Source organism: Solanum verrucosum, unplaced genomic scaffold (genome assembly GCF_900185275.1).
Source record: "Solanum verrucosum unplaced genomic scaffold, falcon-dt-bn FXZP01000157.1, whole genome shotgun sequence".
Taxonomy (NCBI): domain Eukaryota; kingdom Viridiplantae; phylum Streptophyta; class Magnoliopsida; order Solanales; family Solanaceae; genus Solanum; species Solanum verrucosum.
In genome coordinates, this window is record NW_026020185.1 from 1,078,266 (window position 1) to 1,102,533 (window position 24,268).

The 24,268-nt window shown below is 34.0% G+C and overlaps 1 protein-coding gene and 1 non-coding gene across 2 annotated transcripts in view; one reads left to right on the forward strand and one right to left on the reverse strand.

The window, feature by feature from the left end:
* Window positions 1-24,268, reverse strand: part of LOC125829366 (E3 ubiquitin ligase BIG BROTHER-related) — an 882,037-nt gene that overhangs the window by 563,307 nt on the left and 294,462 nt on the right. The gene's annotated exons all lie outside the window — the stretch shown is intronic.
* LOC125829369 (U5 spliceosomal RNA) lies at window positions 4,983-5,099 on the forward strand. Its single transcript, XR_007443088.1, has one exon. It is a non-coding gene; the product is annotated as a U5 spliceosomal RNA (small nuclear RNA).

The following is a 24,268-nucleotide window of genomic DNA, read 5'->3' on the forward strand; positions in this document are numbered from 1 at the left end:
TTCAACTTTTTTCTTAAGACCCATTTGCAACCAATTGTTTTACAACCCGGTGGTAAATCAACTAACTTCCAAGTTTTATTAGAAATTTGTGATTTCATTTCATCATTTACAACCTCTTTCCAAAAGATGGAGTCATGTGAAGATAAAGCTTCTTTTAAAGTTAGAGGGTCATCTCCAACATTAAACACATAAAATCAGGACCAAAATCTTTTTCTACTCTAGCTCTTTTACTTCTTAACTCAAAATCATTGACTTCTTTATTTTTCAAAGTAGAAGTAGAAGAACTAGGTAGTGACAAAATATTTTGGTCAATCCTTTGACCCCCACTATTTTTAGAATCTAAAGAAAAGTTATTTTCATGAAAAATAGCATCACCTGATTCTATCACAATATTATCTTCAAGATTAAAAAATCTATAGGCTCTACTATTTGAAGTATAACCAAGAAAAGCACAAGTAGTAACTTTCTTACCAGATTTTGTAATCTTGGGATCCATTAGCCTCACAAAGGCTAGACAACCCCAAACTCTTAGATATCCCAAACTTGGCTTGTAACCTAATTTCCACAATTCAAAAGGTGTCAGTTTTGACTTTTTATGAGGCACACGATACAACACATAACAAGCAGTTAAAATAGCTTTACTCCAAAAATTTAAAGGTGCATGTGACTCAATAAGCATGGCATTAGTCAATTCAATCAAAGTTCTATTTTTCATTCCGCTACACCATTAGATGAAGGAGAATAGGGAGGAGTAGTTTCATGAATTATTTCCAATGATCTAACAAAAGAATTAAACTCATTTGACTCATATTCACAGCCTCTACCACTTCTAATTCTTTTTATTTTTCTTCCAAACTGATTTTCAACCTCATGGAGATAAGTTTTGAAATTTTCAGAAGCATCACTTTTATTTTTCATCAAGTAAACATATGTAAACTTAGAAAAAACATCAATGAAAGTGATAAAATATCTATTACCTCCACGAGTTAAAATTCCACCAATCTCACAAATATCAGTATGAACTAATTCTAACAAATCAATTTTTCTTTCAACTTGAAAATGAGGCCTTTTAGTGATTTTGGCTTTACTACAAGCCTCACATTTTTTCAAAATTCTTTTTAACTATTGGGATTAATCCTAAATTACTCATGATTCCAACATAACGATCATTAATATGACTCAAACGAGCATGCCAAAAATTAGTACAAGAAAACATATAAACAGAAGTAGAAGCTTTATTCACTTCTACATTCAATTTGAACATCCCATCACAAGCATACCTCTTTCCCACAAAAATATCCTTCTTCACAATTATATATTAATCAGATTCAATAATTTGTTTAAAGCCTCCTTTATTAAGAAGAAAACTAGACATCAATTTTTTTCTCATGCAAGGAGTATAGAGTACATCTTTCAAAGTTAATACCCTTCCAGAAGTAAAACACAATTCGACATCTCCCATTCCAAGCACTTGAGTTTTGTGAGAATCACCAAGCATGATGGTTTTGGGCTCCTCAAAATGAGTATATTTTTTAAACCAATCTTTGTCATAAACAGACATAACGATTTGCACCAGAATTAGCCCACCATCCATCAATACTTTCAACCATGTTTATGTCGGTAATCACTGCCACAAAAGGTTCTTCAGTAACGTTTGCCTGAGGGTTAGGACCACATTTCTGGAATCTGCAAAATCGAGCAATATGCCCACTCTTGCCACAAACAAAGCACAATCTCTTATCTTGAACTTGTTGATTTTGTGCTTGGTTATTTTCACCATTATTTTTCTTGGGAGGTCTACTATTATTTTCTTAAATTTTTTCTTCTTAGGCTTCAAAGAAGTATTTTTGTGAGTTTCAAGAGTCGCATTGTTTGAAGTAATTAAATTTACCTTCGTTGTGATGCTGCTCTCTTCTTTTTGTAAAAGTGCATCTTGGCCCCTTTCCTCTTCACCATCGTACTTTTCCACTTTCTCATTATGAGAAAGAAGTTCATCATCATCCATGAAGGTGTCATCAACTTTATTAGGATTCTTCTTAGTTAACACATAAGAAACATTGAGAAGACTTAAGTAGAAAAATACTTTATCCTTCCATCTTTTGAAATGGTTATCATTGAACCGAAATGACTTGTTAAGGTCTCCCATCTTGACATCCGCGGTTTTTTCAATTGTAGCCATCATGATTCTCCTTAATTTTGTTAGTGAAAATCTTACAAGGTAACAAAATTACAAGATTACAATTGAAAATAAAATGAAGAAATAAAATCTCTTCAAGGCTGAGGCGCGGATATCTCGCTCTCTTTAAGGAGATTCAAGCTCACTGCAACAAATGTTTTCATCGGTCCAGCAGTAGTTTTCTTGACTTGTCCCCTCCAGGATACAACAACCTAATCATAAAATATAATTCAACAACTCTGGACAAGAGTTGAGTTCAAAGCTCTACAAAAAAAACACATCCCTTCAACTAATAAGAACTCTCTTTTTAGACTAACTTTTTTCCTCTCTATATCTTATCTTATGTATTGTGTGTGACTAACCAAATGAAGACCACCACTATTTATAGTAGAAGAAGTCTTCCTAAGAATAAATAGGAAGATAATGAGGTAGTAAATAGTGAAGATAATGGTCTTAGGAGTTACATAGGTTACAATGTATAATGGGGAATAAAGAATGAATCATATATGAGAGGTTACAAAAGTTTTAATGGACAATGAAACCTCTCCTGGCTGAATAGTAAAAGCCAACCGTTGGTGGCATGCAACCAAGAATGAGATGCAGTAACTCCAAAACGGAGTAATGCTCAAACTTAATGTTCCAACGGCAAAGTAATTGCCATTACACCCAACTTCTGTAACATATATGAGAAGTCAACCAACGGATAACTTACAGCAAAGGCAATACTATCCGGGGCGGATCTATGAAGGGGTGTAGGGGTGCCACGCCACCCCCGAACTTCGACGGAAACTCTATATATACATAGGTATATATATATATATATATATATATATATATATATATATATATATATAATATTTATATAAATATAAAGCGTGCCACTCAGAGAACAAAACTAGCATGTGGTGCCACGGTAGGAAGGCAACTTTAGAAGGTTGATGTTGCGGGTTTGAATCCCATTTGTGCCTATTTTTTTGAGAAATTTGCTGTAGACATTTTTTAAGAAAAAAAAAAGGCTCCAAGCACCTTTTTTTTAAGGAAAAACAACTGGCACATTATTTTATTTTATTAATAATTGTTATTGACTTAAATTAAATTAATTACATTATTACTCCTTTGACTTTTCACTTGTTTATTTACTTGTAAAGTTGATTTTGATTTTACCTGTTGCTACGACAACTGTGGAGAGAGCATTTTTGTCAATGAAGCACAAAAAAAATTAATTGCGGAATAGTATTGGTAATCAATATTTAAATGATTGTCTAGTGTATTACATAGAGCGTGATGTATTTATAAATGTTAGTAATGATGTTATTATCGATCATTTTCAGAATATGAAAACTCGTCGAGGACAATTGTAAATGAATGATGAATATTTATAATATTAGTAATATTATTGAAAGTTTTAAATTTGTTAACTTCATGCTTTTAGTGTGGAGTGTGGATTTGTAATATCTTATTATTTATATTTTATTGATTGATTTATGATATATATCGAAAAGACGAATAATTTAATCAAATATAAAATTAATTTAATCGATAAGTCTATTTGACACCCACGAACTCTAAATCCTGGATCCGCCACTGAATACTATGACTCCAAAGTATTAGCAAATTAAAATACAAAATATTAATATTAAAATGCTGACCAACAACAAATATATTTTCCCAACAATGAATCCTCATCCTACTCTAAATCTAAATTACATTTTTTTTTTACCAAAATCGTCTTTTTTAAAATGATTTAATAATTTCCCAAAAATTAAGTAGTGATTCTATTAATTTAAAATAAAATAAATTTTCGCCGAAGTTATGAATATTTTTAAACTTGATTTGAAAATCGATCGAAACACCCACCACAATGGAGTGGAGCAAACGAAGCAAGTTAGAAACAATCCTAGGGTTGGAACTTGAAGGATTAGCAGTATATATATATATATCCCTTGATATACTAAAGGAGACGTTTAATAAAAAAAATTGCATAATGAGATCCTAGCATTTAAATAAAGTGGAATTTAAGCATTTGGACCACTATTTCAATCGAAGAATTTTACAAAAACAAATGTGAAAATTTTCAAAAATAATTAATTGCAAGGGTAATATAGAAAAAAATATTAATTAATGCTTTCTTGATTTAGTAAGGTGGACAACTAATACGAGACAACTATTTTTAGTATAATGATCAACTAATATGAGACGGGGGCAATATTATATATTAATTTGAGATTGTTGTTCTAAATTAAAAACCCATAAATCTCAAATCATGGATTCGCCTTTGCTTAGTGATGGTTGTTTTTTGGAAACCATTGAGGATGGAGACGTAATTAGAAATGATGAGGGCTAACTCCTCATGACCTATTCTATTCCTCTAGACCGAAAAAATAGGAATTGAAGCTGAAGCAAATTTCTTTCTTATTTGGCCTCAATTGGTTTTTAGACAATGACTAAAATATGATCATGACTCAATTGGTTTTTAGACAATGACTAAAATATGATCATGACTCAATTGGTTTAATTTTGTATTTAACAATTGGGATACTCCTTGGAGGATCAAAGAAACCATCAAGAATATTAGCGCGATTGTAACTAGAACTATCCTTAGACACTGTTTTAGAGAAGCTAATCAAGTTGCGAATAAGCTAGCTTCTCTAAGTAAATGGCCAATGAACCCTCAAACAAAAGTATTGGGCCCAACAAAGGTACACATGTAAGTGTGGTTGATAAGAGTACCACATCGTAATGTGAGTGAGAAAGCAAAAAGCTAGTATATAAGGAGCTCGTGCATGTTAGTCAAGGAAAATCACGCAGCCACGCGGTGAGCACATAGCTAACTATTCTTTCGCCTTTTACTAAATAATATCTTGTGCACGCTGCAATTAATGGTATACACCAATTTTTGGAGGGATTTTCTTAACTGAAGATCCCAACAATTCAAATTAACAAAAGTTTGTGGGTTGTTCTTAATCAAATTTTTTATATATTTTCTTTGTTTTAGAGTAGCATTGAACTATTTGCTAAAGTAATATAAAGCCAACATTTATAAAAGTTATGAAATTGAATCTATATTAGCAAGGTAACAAAAGGGTTGAAAACATAAAGCGGGGAGGGTTAATAGCACAAAAACTTGTTATGTGGGGTGCCTTGAAATTATTACGGGCTAAATTAAAGCTCAATCCACACGGCACAGTCCCATTATCATCTCTAAGCAATAATAATTAATATACTCAGTATCCTAGCACATAGTGTGGATGGTTCTATATTAACATTTAGCAATAAATTTGATTGGAACAAATATTCATCGACAAAATAATTAACAAGATGATAATGTAGGTGCTAGAATAGAAATCTTAACTATTTAAGTTCTATATTGACATGTAGTAAAGCTTGAGGAAACTTCATAAAATCTAAAATGAAGAACAAGATGACATAACATTCACCTCTACAAGTGAAGGACAGCGAGCTAGCTTAAGCTTCATGAAAAGATGTTCATTTACAGAGTTTACAAAACCTTGCAACATTATCTTTCGAACTGCCATGGGATCTTCTTCTATGAAGTCAGATGCTTTAAGATACTCTTTGACTCTGATCATGCTACTTTTATTTATAATGACCCTTTAGGTCATTTTCTTCAATTTCTGATCTTTTCAGCAGTAAGAGCTTTCATGTAGGGACACTTGCTGGGACTAACGATTTAGTCGTCGGGTTGTTCATTTTGATTTGCGCAAGTTTTTGTATTTTGGAGCCTTTGATACGTGAACGTTTGACTTTAGTCAAAAGTTCAGGTAGACAGCCTTAGAATAAAATTCTGATGGTTTTATCAGCTCTGGAAGGACCATTTTAGGCTAGGGGCATGGTTGGCTTGGACCCCGATAATTCAAGTGCGAGTTTGTGCCGTTAGGCATTTTAAATTTGAAGTTTAAGGTGAGGGTTGACTTGTCAACATTCTTGGTAAACTTACTCTTGTGAGAATTCTTCAGTGCGGTTAGCTCTGAAATGTCGAGTTTGGTCTAGAATGACCCCTTCTGTGGTTCCCTAGGATTTCAATTTCATTTTGAGCCTTCTTGTGATTTTAAGCTCAAAATAAAACTTGAGTGTGGGACCCACTTTTCTGAAAATTGACCTCGAATGTAAGTTTCGATGGTTCCATTGAATTCGGAATGTTGAATTTAATGGGATAGCATATCTATTTTATCTTTAACGGACCCCGAACAAATTTCAAGGGTCCGTTCAGAGACTTTGAAAAATTGAAAAATCTGGTGTTGATAGTGCCAGGCCTTTAGTGGTAAGAATTTAGTCTTTTAGCGACCAGATATAGCTTTTAGAGACCAAAATCGCTGCTATTTAAATAGCAAAGTGTCATATTAAGCCCTCATTTTAAAACTTCGATATCTCAAGTTAGAAGCTCTGTTTTCGGTGATTCAAGTTGCGTTACGTCTGAAACTAGTAAGGCTACATGTAGGAACGTGGAAGTCGGCGTATATAGGTAATTTCTTTTCGGAAGGGGATGCCCAAGTCCTTTAATGGTATTTTTCTAGTGTATTATTGCATGGACTGTTTAGACCATTTTGAAGCTTAGATTGTGCCTATTTTCGAGGCACAAGCTCCTTGGGCTATTTAGAACCTTTTGACAGAGTGAATTTCAGAATTCCTGTTGTGGGTCCCACATTCCCATTTTGACTCCATTTTGGGCCCATTTTCAATTGTTGTGATTTTAGTGTCAAAGCGTCTATAATGATGATGTGATAGATAATTTGATATATGGATGTGGACTGTGGCATTTCGGATGTGGATAGCTCATGTGTGGTAGATTTGGAGCGGTTTAGTTTCAGCTTTGAGGTAGGCTTCGGTCTATTTTCTTGATTAAACTTTTTAGATAATGCCTAGTATAGATTTCATGTAATTTCGGATGGTATTTTCTGGGTATTTAGTTTTTTTATCTTGTTATTCCATCCTTTCTTAATGCTGTAGGAGCCTTGGGCTTATTGTAGGTATTATAATCTTTAGTTTAGGTTGTGGCATCGCTTGTGGTGTAGATGATCTTTCGTATCCTCTTTAGAAGTGAGTCGTGGTTGCCTTGGACTAGACTGGACATTAGGTGTTTTAGGTTGTGTTTTATCGCCTCGTAGTTATAGTTTGCTCCCATTAGGTCTTGTTTTTGTGGTCTCTTTGCAATGATGCTTGTGACCCTAGTGGCTCGTCATAGACATGGGTTGGTCCCACCTGTGCTCAGTCTAGGACTGGAGCGGTGTGCTTGGGGTAGAGCGTCATCCCTTGAGTTTGCTCCCCTTTTATTCATTTGAAATCTTTCTTGATCCCTTTGCTTGTTGATTAGCGATGGGCATCTTGTATCCTTATTGAGCTTAAAATTATACTGTTGGGCTCGAGATCGTAGGTGATGAACTATTGGATTCCAAGTTAGTACTCTCTGCCTTGGTAGTGTGGTTCCATCGGCGGTATAATTATTTGATTTATTTTTGCCTTGTTTGAATGCTGGTGATGTCATGCATTGCATTGTTTGAGCATTTTCACAGATTTTGTAGTACAATCCCAGCCCATGCATTGGCATATTTATCATTCATGATAAGATACTGTTTTATTTAGTTTTTATTCTAAATTATTTTTAAAGCGAATTGTACCACCTGGATCACTTTACTTACTGATTTTTGAGATTCGACGCGTCAGGGAGGTGATGCTTTTTATACTTGAGATATTAGAGGCATTGAGGATTTACTCAGTTTTTACTTAAATAATCAGTGTGTCGATGCCCTTTCATGCATGCTTTTGGTCTTGCTAGTTCCCCTAGGAGTGTACTGACTGGGTAGGCGGGCCCATTATTGGTAATTCATGGTTCGAGGTCGTTTCTTCAAGTTTGAGGCCATTATTTCCAGTCCGAGGCTGATGTTGATGGTTCAAGGCCGTTTCCCAATCCGAACCTGATGCTTTGCGGTTCGAGGTTGTGTACCTCTGGTTAGAGTTTTGGATGGTTAGTGATTGTTCTGTTGCTCACCCTGAATTCACATGTATTTCTTATCACCAATATAGTTGTTTGTACCTTCTGGTTTATGAGGACCAGTTCGATTATGTTTGTCGTTTGTATCTTCCGGGCTTATGGGGTTCGGGAAGGTTATTGTTTGACTATATTTTGTTCTTTCCTATTGTCACGATCGAAGGGTACCCCCTAGACGTAACATGACACATAACACCCCTAAAGGCGCTATGTAAGCCACTTAGCATATCATCACCTAAGTAAAGAACAATAAAGAGTAAAAACACATTTTTCAAGTCTTAAATTTTCATAAAAGCAAAGTGGAAGTCTAGACATAGTCTCATTTAGCCATCTATTACAATCGAAGTCTCAAAAATAGGGTCGCAACCCTTACAATAGAAATCTGAAAAGTTTTATACAATTAGAGGAAGAGAACAACAAGATAGCACCCGTCCTCGGATCCATGAGGACTCATCACAAGCTTTGGAGAATAATCAATCCAAGCTTTGAACAAGAAGGAAGATCACCTCAAACGCCGAAACCTACACTTTGTAGAAAAATGTAGAAGAAATACGGGTTAGTACAAATATGCACTAAGTATGATAGTCATGCATAAATATCCTTGAAATCATGCTAAAATGGACATTTTATTTGAAATGTATGCACTTTACCAAGTTTAGAGTTCATTATGAAAATTACTGTAAAAGCATAAGATACAAGCATATTCAACATATTGATCATCACATCACAATGGACACAATCCATAAGTACCCTCAAAGCATCCTAGTACAATGTATGAATAAGATCCCATATTTCTATACACACTAAGGAAAGCTTATTAAGTAACTATAGTTCATAACTCAAATTCTAGTGCATATTATCATAGTGGGATTAGCTTTAACAGACATAGACCATGAGAGCTTAATCATGGAATACAATGTCTACCCCACACCGAAAAGATGTTGTCCTACTTGCCTAAGGTATAACTCATCTATTAGCTTAGATGGATCCACTAGCTAAAAGACCTATGAGGGCACATAGTTTATGGGATAAGGGGATTGCTACTAGAAAACCCGACCTCTACTAACGTAAGGGCTTCACTCCCAAGAGATTGTTCCTAGAAACCCGATCTCTACTATCGCGAGGGCATCCATATCATATCACTATCCACTCAGTGCTAAGCATAATTCCCATTGAGTTTATATTAAGTCTTGCCTTAAATTGATAATTATGGAAGAATGTCTTGACACTCAATCCAACAAACTCATGCTAAAGCTCCTAGATTCATTAGGGGAGACTAGTCTTCAACCCTTAGAATCACTATATGTGACAAACCTTTCACATTGTATGATATTCATACCTAAGTGTGTACATGAGAATAATCATCAAATCAACACAACAATTAGATTATAATGTAGTCACTTTACTTTCAAAGCAATCTAATTGTATACACACAAGTCTCATACACATAGCTAATTCCCATGTTTTTCCCTCCAAGGATTATAGATCACATTCAACCAATCAATCTAGAATTACTACATTAGATATAGATGGTGACACAATTCAATTAACTAAACTACTACAAGTACAATTTCATAGTTACTACAATTCACCCAAATCACAAGTCATAATAGGGTTATGGGGAATTCATGGATTCATGGGAGATTTTATCATAAAACAACAATTCAATCATAATATAAGATAATTAAATCATTGAAAACGTTTTTAGAAAGAACCCATGACTTGGAATGAAAACCCTAGGTTTTTGGAGACTTTTCTACTTTGAAATTGAGAGTTTGAGGACTTCATGGATGAAAGCTAACCATGAATCAAAGGCTATCATACCTTAGATGAAGAAATCCACAAAAATCGTGTGAGAAAGCTTCCTTCTTCAAGCCCTAGTCGGATCTTCTTCTTCTTCTTCTTGGGGTTTCTAGAGAGAAGATTTGGGAGAGGTTTTGATTTGATTTGGGATTTATGAATCATGATCTTAGATGGATTATTTTAGTTGAGAAAAATACTTATATAGTTGTTTAAAATAGGCCTAAAACGACACCACTTAACCATTAAATAAAAAGAAAATTACAAAAAGGCCCTTAACCTTAACTGCCAAAAGCCAGTTTCAGGTGTCACCTACGACCCAGGACCCACGTTCTGTGAGTGGACTCACGTAGCGTCCTATAGGTTCGTGGTGACTGATCTGCAGCTTGGTTTTGGGGGTCTTGATCCACGATCCCCACCTATGGGGCGTTGGTGGACCTACGGGGCGTAGGTGCCCTCGTGGGTCACTACCTAGGTAGCCTTCTAGGCCTTTTCCTCAAGGACCCATGGCTGGTCCTTGGGGTTTAGGCCTTGACATTTTAAATCTAAAACATGAAATTATAAGGTACATGGATTCATTTTCAAGGCCCTAATCCTAACGTCAAGCTCTAACTTAGCCTAGTAGAGGAGAAGAAAAAAATCATGCCTCTTTTTCCTGAACCAGAAAATAACGCTTATTTCTCCTTTTTAACTAGAGAATATGATTCTGAGTTCTAGTAATATATGGGCATTGCAGAGACCACAAAATTAATTATTGAGGCTTCCTATTATTGAATTAATTCCAAATAATTAATTTGAATTATTCTTACCAGAATAAATTACAAACAATTCCACTAGAAACTCCTAATTACACTTCTCTATTTATATTTCAAAATTATCCATTAAACACTTAATGTTATTCTCCATGTTAAGATTACACAGACTAACCAATAAATTAAATTACAGACAAATTTAATTAAATGATTCATTTCCTTAAGAGAACTTCTTAACTTATTTAATGTGTCAGATTCATAAATCCACTTGCGAGGTTTGACATGATGAAAACTTATAAGCTTCTCACAAAGGCAAATCATCAATCTCTATATTGATACATGGATTCCATCAACTAACGTATTATTTCACCAATATATATTATTATCATCCAATCTACAAGTCATATTGACCCATCTCATAATCTCACATTTTAATAAATCAAAACGATAATTAATATATACAAATCATAATAGTTATATCAGGATTAAGAATATAAGTACATTTAACAGTTTAGAGAATATTTTTTTGTCAGTCTTTCTAAAGCAACTATCTCTACTCGATCCCGTTCAATATATACAAAATGCGCTAGCACAAGAAGTTGGAACTATACTGTTCCCATAACCAAGATAAATTATATATAATCTTGTGCTACAATCATACCGATGGCATGTCCAATTACCATCTTAGATTGTGAACAAAAAAATATATACTTATAAGAACCGATGATTTAATCCTATGTGTATAATCATATACCCTATACACTAAACTATCTACTATATAAGTAAACAGACACTATAAACGAATCTATGATCTATTAAAACTAAATAAATATTTATTCTATAATAAATATTACATCTTAACATATGGTTAATAGTATATATCCCAACAGGTTTTGACTTTAGAATTGTGGTTGTGGGTCCTCCTTACATTGGGTAGTTGACTTGGCATCTTAGTTTCTTGCGATAAGATTGTTGGCATGCGATCCAGGTGTGATCTTGACTCGACTTCTTACCCCTTGTTTCCTATTTCTATTCATTCTTTCCCATCTATTTTAGTAATTCTTGTTTAGTTACTTTGGTTATGTATTCCTTATTACTTGATGTTTATGATTTTTTTTATCTTTTTATCTCAGTCGGTCGTTGCCTACTGTGTATTATTTTTGGTAATCATACTACATTTCTGCCCCCTGCAGATCTTAGTTTGAGATATCGCCGTTGATTTGGAGTAGTGCGGAGCAACTTAGAGTTTCTGAGACTTAGGAGAGATCCTAGCGTTCGGAGTTGTCAGTTTCCATCTATTTTTTGGTAGGCTTAGTCTTTATGTTGTCTTTAGAGATAGTATGCTTATCTTGTATTTGTAGAAACCTTGTACTCTTATTTTGGATTAGATGCTCAACCATTGACTGATGCCAGGACTTGGGATGATTCATATATTTTTTTCTATTGATTATCCTTTCTTCAATTGATATAAGCTTTTTGCTTTTTTTTTTATTGTTGGCTTCCGCTTGATAGCTCATTTTTTATGGCTCCGGGCTAAGGATTATGCTAACCTATTGGTGGAATGTAGTAGGTGCCATCATGACCTGAGAAAATGGTTCGTCACAACTTTCCTCATCATGATTTGACAATCCATGATGTATAATAACATATATATCCAATTTAGGTGATACAAAAAATTATAGAAGTAGCATAGGAAATCATGAAAGGATGCATGGAAGATGTTTTAAAACCTTTAAACACGGATGTTATGACGGTATAATTTTTTTTTACAAAATTACTTTATAATATTGTAGGTAAATCTTTAATAAGTATTGATTGGTATAGTTATCAAAAAGCTAGTAGAGAAATAATTATACCTGAATAAAAATCTTAAGTAAGATTCATGTAGATGAAACAACCAAAAGTTTATTTTCTCTCATTCTTGTCTTATTTAAAAGGGAAAAAAAGACATTATTTATTTAATAGACTATATATTTGATGTGTTATCATACTATAAAGTAAGCAACTAATAGAGAAGAGGCAACACTGAATAATACAAGTTTGAATTTAAATGGTTTAGAGCTCGTATATCGATAAATGTATTTGTTTTTAAGAATTAATTACTTAATGCTCGGGCACCCATTAACTTTGTATTGGACTACACATATCTATGTAGAAATTAAGAAGCATTGGTATATATTTAACTAGTCATTTAATGACTTAATCTATAAAAAAATAAGTCAAAGCTTTAGTACATAATAGTTGCTTTCTTTATTTATATTTAATTTCTAACTCAAAAAAGTTATCAAAAAGCTAGTAGAGAAATAATTATAATTGAATGAAAATCTTAAGTAAGATTCATATAGATGAAACAACCTATGAATATTTTATCCATCCTAAAAGCTCCTGCCCTTTTTGCTCCCTTGATAACTAAACTCACAATCTTTTTTTTAATACAAAAAACTCACAATTTTAAAGTTTAAGATGAGGGAACATTTTGAACTCTCCAGAATTAATCCCCCCCTCTACAATCTCATATTTTAGCACACACAAACTTGATTAGATCAAGATTAAGGTTTGTTTACCCGAACAAACACAAATTAAAAATAAAAACTCTTCCACTCCACACATAATTTTTAAAAAAAAAATCATAAGAACGTATCAATTTTTTTTATATACAGGAACATGAAAGCATATTTGATTTCTTTACACATCGTAACTAATGTTACACACAATATTCAAAACTTCAAATAGTATTATTTCTATAGAGAGAAAAAAATCAAAGTCAAACAACACTAGATTGAATAAATTTTATTCAGTGAAACCTAAAAAGGAAAAAAAGGAAAAGAAAAATAGAACAAACCTACGGATTTCAGTCGAACAAAGAGAGAACTGCACATAAAAGTTTTGCTTCTTCTACATATTTATAGATTTCAAATATGATAAATCGTAAATGATATTTGAATACTTTTATTAGTTTGATGATGAATTAATTTCTTTTTACTCAATAAATATATTCCTATTACAATGATATGATCTCATTTAATATCTTTGACTCCGAAATCTAAAAAGTTATTTCATCAGTATCATCGATGGGTAAAACACTAAACACTAACTTCATAATTTTCTAAACTAGTTTAAATAATTACAATATATAATCAAAGAATTCTATATTCGGAGTATTCACACATACATAAAATACTTTCCCCGCATTGTCATAGTGAAGCACTTGTATTCATTTTAATTTGTTATTTTATTTAGAAAGTGTTGTCACGCCCGACGCCTACTCCCTGGACGTGGCCAACACTCAAGGATCATTGCTCATCCCCAAGTGATCCCTTAGTCTTGGCTGACTACTTAGAGGAAAACTTACTCAAGCAATGATAAGCTCAAAATAGATTTAAATCAGTTAAACTCAAATACTCATCTCATAAAGTCTGGAAAATACTCAATAACAATACTTATAGTTTGAAAAACATATCAAAGAGAGTAAATACTGAGAGACACCTCCACTCTGTCTATCTATGAAGCCTCTACTATTAAAAAAAGATGTCGAGACAAATGCAAGGAGGCTCAGCAAAAGCTAGCAGGATTGTAGAGTGATCTCAACGAAGAGCCTATTGATAATCCTTATTACCTATATCTACATTGTTGAGTAAACTCAGTACATTTGAATGTACGATAGCCGAAGCGAAATAACTGAATGAAAGGATTGCAATAGATAAAAGAAATACTCAAGCTAAAGGTAAAGAAATAAATGAGTTAAATCATTTAAAGTTTTACAAAATTCTTACTCATCTCTGAACTCAGCATAATAAGTGACAAATTAAAATACACTTTAACTATATTTGGTAGATTCTCTAATCGAGAACCATCATTATGAGCTACATGATGATACATCGTCTCGCTCATATTGCCAGAACTGTCCTTTATCGTACCGGGATATAGAACCTCGAACAAAGTGGACCCACTAAGAAATAAGGATTCATCTAAAAATTATGATCATGTACCCATGTTGGCAAGACATTATTTATAAGGATTTTGAGTTGTCTGAACTCATCTCCATATCGGTGATCAGTATACTCTCAATGGTATATACTCATGCTCAAATGTATAAAACATATTGTCTCTTATTTGAGATAATTGCTCAAACTATCCTCTTTAAGAGAAGTAAATGCTCGGAAATATCTCTCAACTCATTTCTCATTTAGAAAACAAGGTTTCTCTTTACTCAATGTAAAAACACTTTCTCTGGGTTGAGATAATTACCCAAAGAGGCCTCTTTAAGGGCTAACTACTCTATGCTCAATCTTCTGAAAACTTTATTTCCTTTCTCCAAATATTACTGTCTTTCTTCATGTAAAAATGAAACATTTGAGAAATACTTAGTTCCTTATACTCTTGCTCAAATCTTGGGTAAAATGCTTTCTCGAACTCCTCTCTACTTTCTCAAAACCTTAGTTTAAAACAAAATGTTGGCTTTAAAAGATTTTTCAAAATTTATAACTCAAAATAGATTTCATGCTGAAATATAGACATGAACAACTCAAATCAAGGATCTCAAGAATAATATAGAAAAACTCAATACTCAGAACCCAAGAACTTAGAACTCACTGATCTTACTCATCTCAAGAAAACTTAATTAATAGGTTTCATGCTGAAATATAGACATGAACGAATAAACTCAAGAATCTCAATGCATAACATATAGCAATTTACTAATTAGGAATAGAATTTAAAAAAGACTCAGGAACTCAAGAACTCAAAACTCAACATCAACTCATCTGAAGAATACTCAAATCTAAGGATAAAATTCTATATTACTCTTTTACTGATTTGAAAGTAGATGTAGGGAGTGAGGAAGAACTAGTCCAACCCTATGGTAGCCTTATTTACCTGAGAACAAAGTTCTTGGCGAAATTGGTGAAGCACGAACATCGCTCAAAACCATAGATTTTCTCCGCTTGGAACCTTGCTCTAATGACTTAAATGAATAGAAAAAGAATTGATTAACACCTTCTAAGCTCTTAACTAGGCGTAAAACTACTTGGTTTAGGCTTAATATAAGGGTTAAAACGACATAGGGGAAAGACCAAAATGACCCAAACTTAAAAACTAACGGAGTGTCTTAAAAGAAAGGCTTCACAAACCTTTTAGGGCTACACGATTAGTGAAAAACTTCACCGTTCGTCAGGTCATCCATGAAACTTTGATTTGCCTAACAAGGCTTCACTAAAATGGGCATAACTTCTTACTCTGAACTCAAAATGAAGCAACCATGGTGGAGTTGGAAAAAAGACTCATAGACCTTTAATTTGATAGGTCATGGGCCACCTAATTCTTTATATGCCGAAAGATATGGTCGTTTGAATTTGACCCAAGGAAAATCTTAAATTGAAACTTTATTTGTAAGAAATCTTTCAACTCAACTTTGTGCTAAAGGTTCCTGTGACCTTAATTCATATCCAAATCATTCCCAAAATAAATAATTGACCTTTACACATATGAAAAATTTAAGAATCACCCGACATGACCTTATACATAAGTAAAAAATAGTTCGGGTCTTAACTTAGATATTTTTGGGGGGTGTTACAATTTCTCCCCCTTAGGATCAGTTGTCCTTGAATGATTGTTAAACTGAGAATGGAAAGGAAAATAGTTACTCTTACTATCTTTTTGACTTCTGAACTTCTCTACTATCATATTTGGAAGTAATTCATTCTGAGAGTTTTGAAACTAGACTCAAGCACGCTTGGCAGGAAGATCACATAAGATTTCAAGATTACAAGCCATGACATGAAACAAGAGTATTCGGGCACGAAGTAAGAACATGAATACTCTGCCTTGAGTGATACGACTACTAGCTTTTAAGCTTTGAAAAACTTCTCAACTATGCTCTCCTTTCTTATTACTACACTTCATTAGCAGCAACTCATAGCTCCCACTAGAGTATACGAGTATTCCTAAAAATATCTAAGTCAAATTATTTTCTCTTATTGTGTTCAAGACTAATATCTAAATCACAAGGGGCTAAACATGAGATAGTTATACTAATCTAAACCACAAGATTGAGGTTCTATACCTCTATAGGGAATCTCATCCAAATAATACTTCTCCTTATAACTGCATTCAACCAACTTAGAGCCCAAATCAAGAAACACCTAATACATCATTGATTTATCCACATGTTAACATCACCACATTTAATATTAGGATTATAACCACTCTATGGACTCCTAATAATCAACCTTCTAAGAATTTCTCATTCTCTGATCATCTCTATCAACTGAAATTTCACATATTACTACCAACGACCGACTAATTGCTCTCACTTAAATATCTCATAGTAAGTATTCATCTCATTCTTCCTCCACATTTATAACCTTAGATGGAATAAGCACATAATAACTACCACAACAAGAAACATCAACCCTCACCTTCTATCATTACTCAACTACTCTCCATATTATCGCTATCAAAACTTAAAAGCATCATTGAAAGGGTTTAGGATGAAAGATCATAAGTGTGATTTATTCAAGACATCTGATATAAGAATATGCATGACATAACATTATGTTTCTAGCCAATGAAAGTAAATCATTATTTCGCAAGACTGAGCATACTATGAGACATGAGTGCTTATATGAATAGGTTCATATCATGAGGCTGTATCCTTAACTTTATGGAGTAAGATTGGGATCAATTGGCGAAAGTTTTTTCCCTTCATTCTGGGAATTGAGGATAGCTGTGAATATTTCTAAAATGTATGAGCATAATAAACACAATTATGATATTAGAGACATCAACTTGATGGTCTAACAAATGAACTTTAAGGAATACACTAGAGTGTGAATGGATCGATATATCACTTTAACTCTTTCGAAACACATTCATATCTGATTCTCAACATTTTACTTGGTTTCTCATCTTATCATCTCCCCCTTAAAGTTGATACTTTAAACTTATGGATCAATTTCATTATCTATAAGCTACTCTATTTTCAATCTACTCTAATACTAATGAAAGGCTAATCCATGACTACTGAACTCTCCATATGGAGGTATTAAGATTCCTTCTAAGACCTCTTTCTTAGATGCTTCTTAACCTCTTCCTGCTTCTATAGAATTCTTTCTAAAATCGTTACCCGCATTGACTATTTATTATCCCCTCGACCAAACTCTTAAAGGTAATAAATAATGCTTACATCACCCTACCCCACATTGACAGCTCAACTTTACTATCTAGGCACACATGAAAAAATCATAAATTTAGTTAGAACCTCGTTTGACTACATATGATCTCGGGTAGACCTTTTAATGCTCCTGCTCATCTAATGACTTAGCCATACTTCATTGCTATCATCTAAGAGTCATAATACCACATTTACATCACTCACATTTATCAAAAAGTAACACCTTAAATCCTCACCTAATTTATGTCAAACGTACTCGATCAGATCTTAAAACTAACATAATCACCCTTATGTTGTCATCGATGTTATCACGACACTCGTCTTAGACTCAAGCGTAGTGTCTAGTATTAAACACATATATAAATATAATAGCTCACATATTATACTAACTTACGACTAATAGATAAAATTAAGAAACATTCACCCAGTAAGACCTCATAACAAGTAGTCCATCTTTATCTCTCAATCTACATACTTATAGTTTACCATCACATCCCATTTCACAACTTAAGTAGTATTTACCCATTCACTAAACATCATTGTCTAATTAGTTCTATAACCCTCTGAATATCATGGGGCTCTCTATTAAAAATCATTATCTTTGGCTAGATCTATAACCTTATGACTACTCTTCTCTTCTATTCAACACATATGCTTAGTCATCACTAACACAATGGTACATCGACATAAACTCCCTTGTGGTTAAAGCATACTCTAACTCATTCTATCTAGTAACAATTACTCTACCTTATATCATGAAATCTAGACAAACACTTCACTTCTTAGTCTACCCTTACGGGAAAACTCTTCATTAATAACTTATTCGGTGTGTGACTGCAACAACATAATTTATTCCCTCACTATCTCCCTTTCTTAGATTAATATACCTCTGCATGTATTCTTCTAACTCTGGGCACTTCTTCTACTACTGGCTCATAATATCTCAAATCACATTAGCTTCCAGGTGGAAATACTACCCACACATTCTAAAACACAGTCACCTCTTAAAGGATATCATTTGAAACAATATTTTTAAAGAAAAGAATTGGAGAGTACATTTCACTTTTAGCTCGAATGCATGATTTATATGAATAAGAGTGCATTATTTTGAATCTAAACACTTAAGCTCACTCATGAGCTTCTCTCAAGCCCCTCGATAGTCCCATGACTTTCTCAAGACTTTTGCATAGAGTAACTCATCGATAGGGATCTAGGCTTTGCTTTTCAACTATCTTGAGTATGAGGGTAGTTGAATTGATCTCTGAACAGAAAAATTTGAAAAAAGTTCCTTATGACACATTTTTATTAAATGATTTAGAGTATGAAAGAATGGAAACTTTTCTTGAATATATGTAGTCCCTCATTTATGGAAGTTGGGCCCTCACAACCATAAATAAGATCCTACTAACACAACTTCATAGACACCCTAGGACACTTGAACTCTGTGACCTAATACCAAGTTTGTCACACCCCAAGCCTACACACTGGACATGACCAACACTCGAGAACCACTGTTGGTCCCCAAGCAAAACCTTGGCCTAACTGACTACTTAACTATCACGACCCAAAGTACACCCTAGATGTAACATAGCATATAGAACCCTGAGAGGCCCTACAAGCCGCTTAGCATACATCATACAAGATAATAGAAGTAAGACTTTAAAAGATAGCATTTTATACATCGAAAGAGCTTGACAAAAGCAAAAGTCTCAAAGCCATATGATACATCATACGGAAAGTGATTGGGACATAACCCATACATCACATACAAAGTTTGGAAACAAAATGACATAAAACTATAAAGTGTCTCAGTCCTCATAACATAAAGACTCACCAATCACTTGAAGCACCCAATAAATGTCTAGCCACGAGTGTGTGAGGTAGGAACGTCGGGTCCTACATTCATGATATAATGTAGCCACAAGTATGCATTAGTACATGAAATGTACTAAGTATGAGGCAATATGCATAAACAAAGGCATGATAGCATAAAAGACTAAGAAAATGAGTAGGCATGATCATATTGAAACATTCAAAATCTTTAAAGAAGATATGACATGAAAATCATTAAAATATAGTCAAGTACATTAACGTTAAGGACATAAGAAATGCTTTGAAGAAAATATAATCATTTGGTGAGATATTAGCTTTAACCGAAAATTATATCATGTGAGCAATATCATGGAATTTTGTATATCCCTCAAACCGAAAGAAGGTGAATCTACTTGCCAAGGTAAAATCCCAACTCAAAGTTCTCTTGGTGCCAAGTCTAAATCCCAACGAAATAGATAAAAGGCAAATATAATTTTAGATCAAACATACAATAAATCCTTAAATATAATTCAACATAGAGGAGAAAACCTTTTACTAATGTGAATTCATATGTGAGAAATGCCTTTCACAATCATGATCATTATAGTAAGTAAGAAATTCTTTTACAATAGCCTTGATACTTTCCTTCCAAAGCACCCCCAAATTATTTATAACTATTTCATAAAATCCAAGCATATCTTGAAAGTTTAAAATTCATAGTTCATGGTTTCATCATAGGATCATAGTTGAAAAGCATAATTTACGCATAGGTAAATGCAATTTAACTAAATAACATAGATTCACATCAAATAATGCATTAGAAGAGTTAATCAATCATAATTGGATGAAACCCACATTTATTGAATTGAAACCCTAATTTGATCTTTTAGAAATTGAGTTGGGAAATTGATATCCTTGAAGACCTCATGGAGGAAAGGACTACATGGGTGAATACACACATACCTTGATTCTAGAAGCCCAAAAACAATAGAGGATTGCAAACTTGGATGAACCCTAGCTCTTCTTCTTTCTCTTTAGACTTGATAGAGCGTGGAGAGTGAATTTTGTTAAGTTTAGGGAATTTAGGAAAATTAGTTGAAAATGGGTAAATTGGGGCTTAAAACGTTTTTATAAGGCTTAGGTTAAAAGTCAAAATGACGTTGTTTTGATTTAAAATGATAAGGAAAAAGATCAAAAGGCCTTGAAAATAAATGTTGACCCATTACTCTGATTTTGACCTGCGGTCCGTAGGTCTTTATAAACCGTAGAAATGATCAGAGGCCCTTAATTTGGCAAAATTTTGACAGAAACAATCTACGGTAAGTAGGTCCTTCTGCGGATCGTAGATACCAACAGTATAACCTAAACTAAGGCTTTCAAATTTCACTAAGTCTGGGATTCACTTACAAGACTTATCTACGACTTGTACAAAGAACGACAGAATAGGGTAGGGCCGGGTCAGAGTACGACTCCAATATATAACAAATGCAACTTTCTTATTTCTCAACTTCTTAAATTTTCGGTCCAATATCTCAACCAGAACCTCTTCATAAGAAAGATTCTCTTTTATACCAAGACTCTACAGCGATCCAATAAATGCTGGATCACCAAGACATTGCTTCAACAAAGAGACATGGAAAACCGGATGCACCGATGCTAAGTCATAGGAAAATCAAGTTCATAAGCAAACTTACCAGTACACGGCAAAATTTTATATGGGCCCAATCATCTACCTTAATTTCAAGGTCTCTCCTTCTAACATCGGCATAAGACTGTTGTCGACTTTTAGCCACTTTCAACATTTCTCTAAATAAGTCAAACTTTCTCCACAGCCTTATGTACTAATTCGGTACCTATCAAAGTAATCTCACCAACTTCAAACCAACCTATAGGAGATCTACACCTCCTACCATAAATAGCCTCATATGGAGCCTTATCAATTCTTGAATTATAGCTATTGTTGTAAGAAAACTCAATCAAAAGTAAATGATTATCTCATTACCCTTGAAGTCAATCACACAAGCTCTCAACATATCTTCCCAAGTTTGGATAGTATGCTCAGTTTGCCTATCAATTTAAGGATGAAACTTCGTACTAAGCTTAACACGAGTACCAAGGCCCTTTTGGAAAGATTTTCCAAAATTGAGAAGTGAATTGGGTACCATGATCAGAGATAATGGATAGTCAGTCCTCCACCGAATAAGAAACCTTGACAGAAATGAAATGAGTCGATTTCATCATACGATGTACTTTAACCCAAATTGAACCATGTTGTCGCCAGATGTGGGGTAAACCAACTATAAATCTACATTCAAATCATCCCACTTCCAAGTAGGAATGCAAATATATTTGGACAAACCTTCCAGCTTTTGATGCTCAACTTTCACTTATTGACAGTTAGGACACTTTGCCACAACTTCTGTAATATCCTTCTTCATCCTATTCCACGAATAGATTTCCCGCAAGTCACAATATATCTTTGTGGCTCCAACGTGAATGGAATATCAAGAATTGTGGGCTTGTAATAAGATTTACTCTATTAAGTCATCAACATTGGGAACCCACAAATGACCTTAATATTGAACTATACCATCTCCCCCATAGGAGAAAGCCTTAATGGACATTTTAAGCACTGTTTCCTTCAACTCAACCATAATCGGATCGAGACCTTGTTTGTATTTCACATCCGACACAAATGATGATTTTGAACCATAATACCACCTTCATTAGAACCAACTAGCCAAACACCCAATCGGGCCAATGTGTGAACATCATGAACGAACCCCTTTTTATCTTCCTCAACATGAGTAATACTACCCATTGATAATTGACTAAGAGCATCCTCCACCACATTCGCCTTACCAGGGTGATAGAGAACACTCATGTCGTAGTACCTTAGTAACTCAAGCCACCTTCTTTGGTGAAGACTTAGATCTATTTTCTGGAACATATATTGTAAACTCTCGTGGTCGGTAAAGACATCAACATGAACACCATATGAGTAATGCCTTCAAATCTTCAAGGCAAGCACAATCGCCGCTTTATCCAAATCATGGGTAGGATAGTTATTTTTCATGAATCTTAGGTTGCCATGAAGCATAAGCAATAAATTTCCCATTTTTCATCAGGACACACCCTAGTCCAATCCTTGAAGCATCACAATAAATAATAAACTCAACGAATCCTTCCGGTAGAGTCAATACTAGAGTGGAGGTGAGTCTATCTTTCAACTCTTGAAAATTATACTCACACTCTTCCGACCATAAGAATTTAGTTTTCTTTTGGGTCAAGACTTTCAATGGAGAGAAAATCGAACAAAACCCTTCAAAAAACCTTCTATAATAACCGACCTTGCCCAAGAAATTTTGAATATTCAAAGGGGATAGAGGTGTAGGCCAACTTTTAACCGCATCTGTCTTCTTAGAATCTATCTCAATACCTTTACCGGAATCAATGTAACCATGAAAAGCCACATATCTCAACCAACACTCGCATTTACTAAACTTTGAAAAAACTTGTTGTTCCTTCAGGACTTGAAACACAATACGCAAATGATCACTGTCCTCATTTTCAATCCTTGAGTAAATCAGAATGTCATTGATAAATACAATCACAAAAATGTCAAGGTATTGTGTAAACACCCTTATTAATCAAATCTATAAATGCGGCTTGAGCATTATTCAAACCAAACTACATTACCAAAACTCATAATGACCATACCAAGTCCAAAAATCCCTTTTTAGAATGTCATATTCCTTTACCCTCAATTGGTGATAACTCGACTAGAGGTCGATCTTCGAGAAGTAGATCGCTCCTTGGAGTTGATAAAACAAATCATCTTCCTTGGAAGAAGATACTTATTCTTAATGGTAACCTTTTTCAATTGCGAGTAGTCAATAGACGTGGGAAGTTAACCATCTTTTGATCAAAGAAATAGAACTGGAGCACCCATGGCTCATATTCGGTTGGATGAAACTCTTATCTAAAAAAATCCTTCTATTGCTCTTTCAATTCCTTAAGTTCTGCGGGATCCATACGGTAAGGAGGAGTAGAGATAGGTTTTATATCTGGGAGAAGGTCAATACCAAAGTCTATTTTCTTTCTGAAGGAACACCAGGACCTCTGGAAACTCATTTACAATGGGGACCGACTCAAGAATAGGGGTTTCAGAATCCTTATCCCTGACATGAACAAGATGATGTATGCAACCCTTAGAAATCATTTTTCTAGATTTAAGACAAGAAACAAACTGACCCTTAGGCATAGAATTTCCCCCTTTTCACTTTAGGACAGGATCGTTAGGAAGTTGAAACTTGACTACTCGCATCCTGCATTCAATAGAAACATAAGAAGAATGGGACCAATCCATACCAAGAATAACATCGAAATCTAACATATCAAGCTCTAAATATCAACATGAGTGACTCCATAGGATAAGGAAATGGGACAACTTCTATAGACTCTCTTAGCCATAATAGATTCACCAATAGGCGTCTAAAAAAAAATATAGCACCAGGATCAAGCAAAGCATAAACATCAAGATGAAAGGC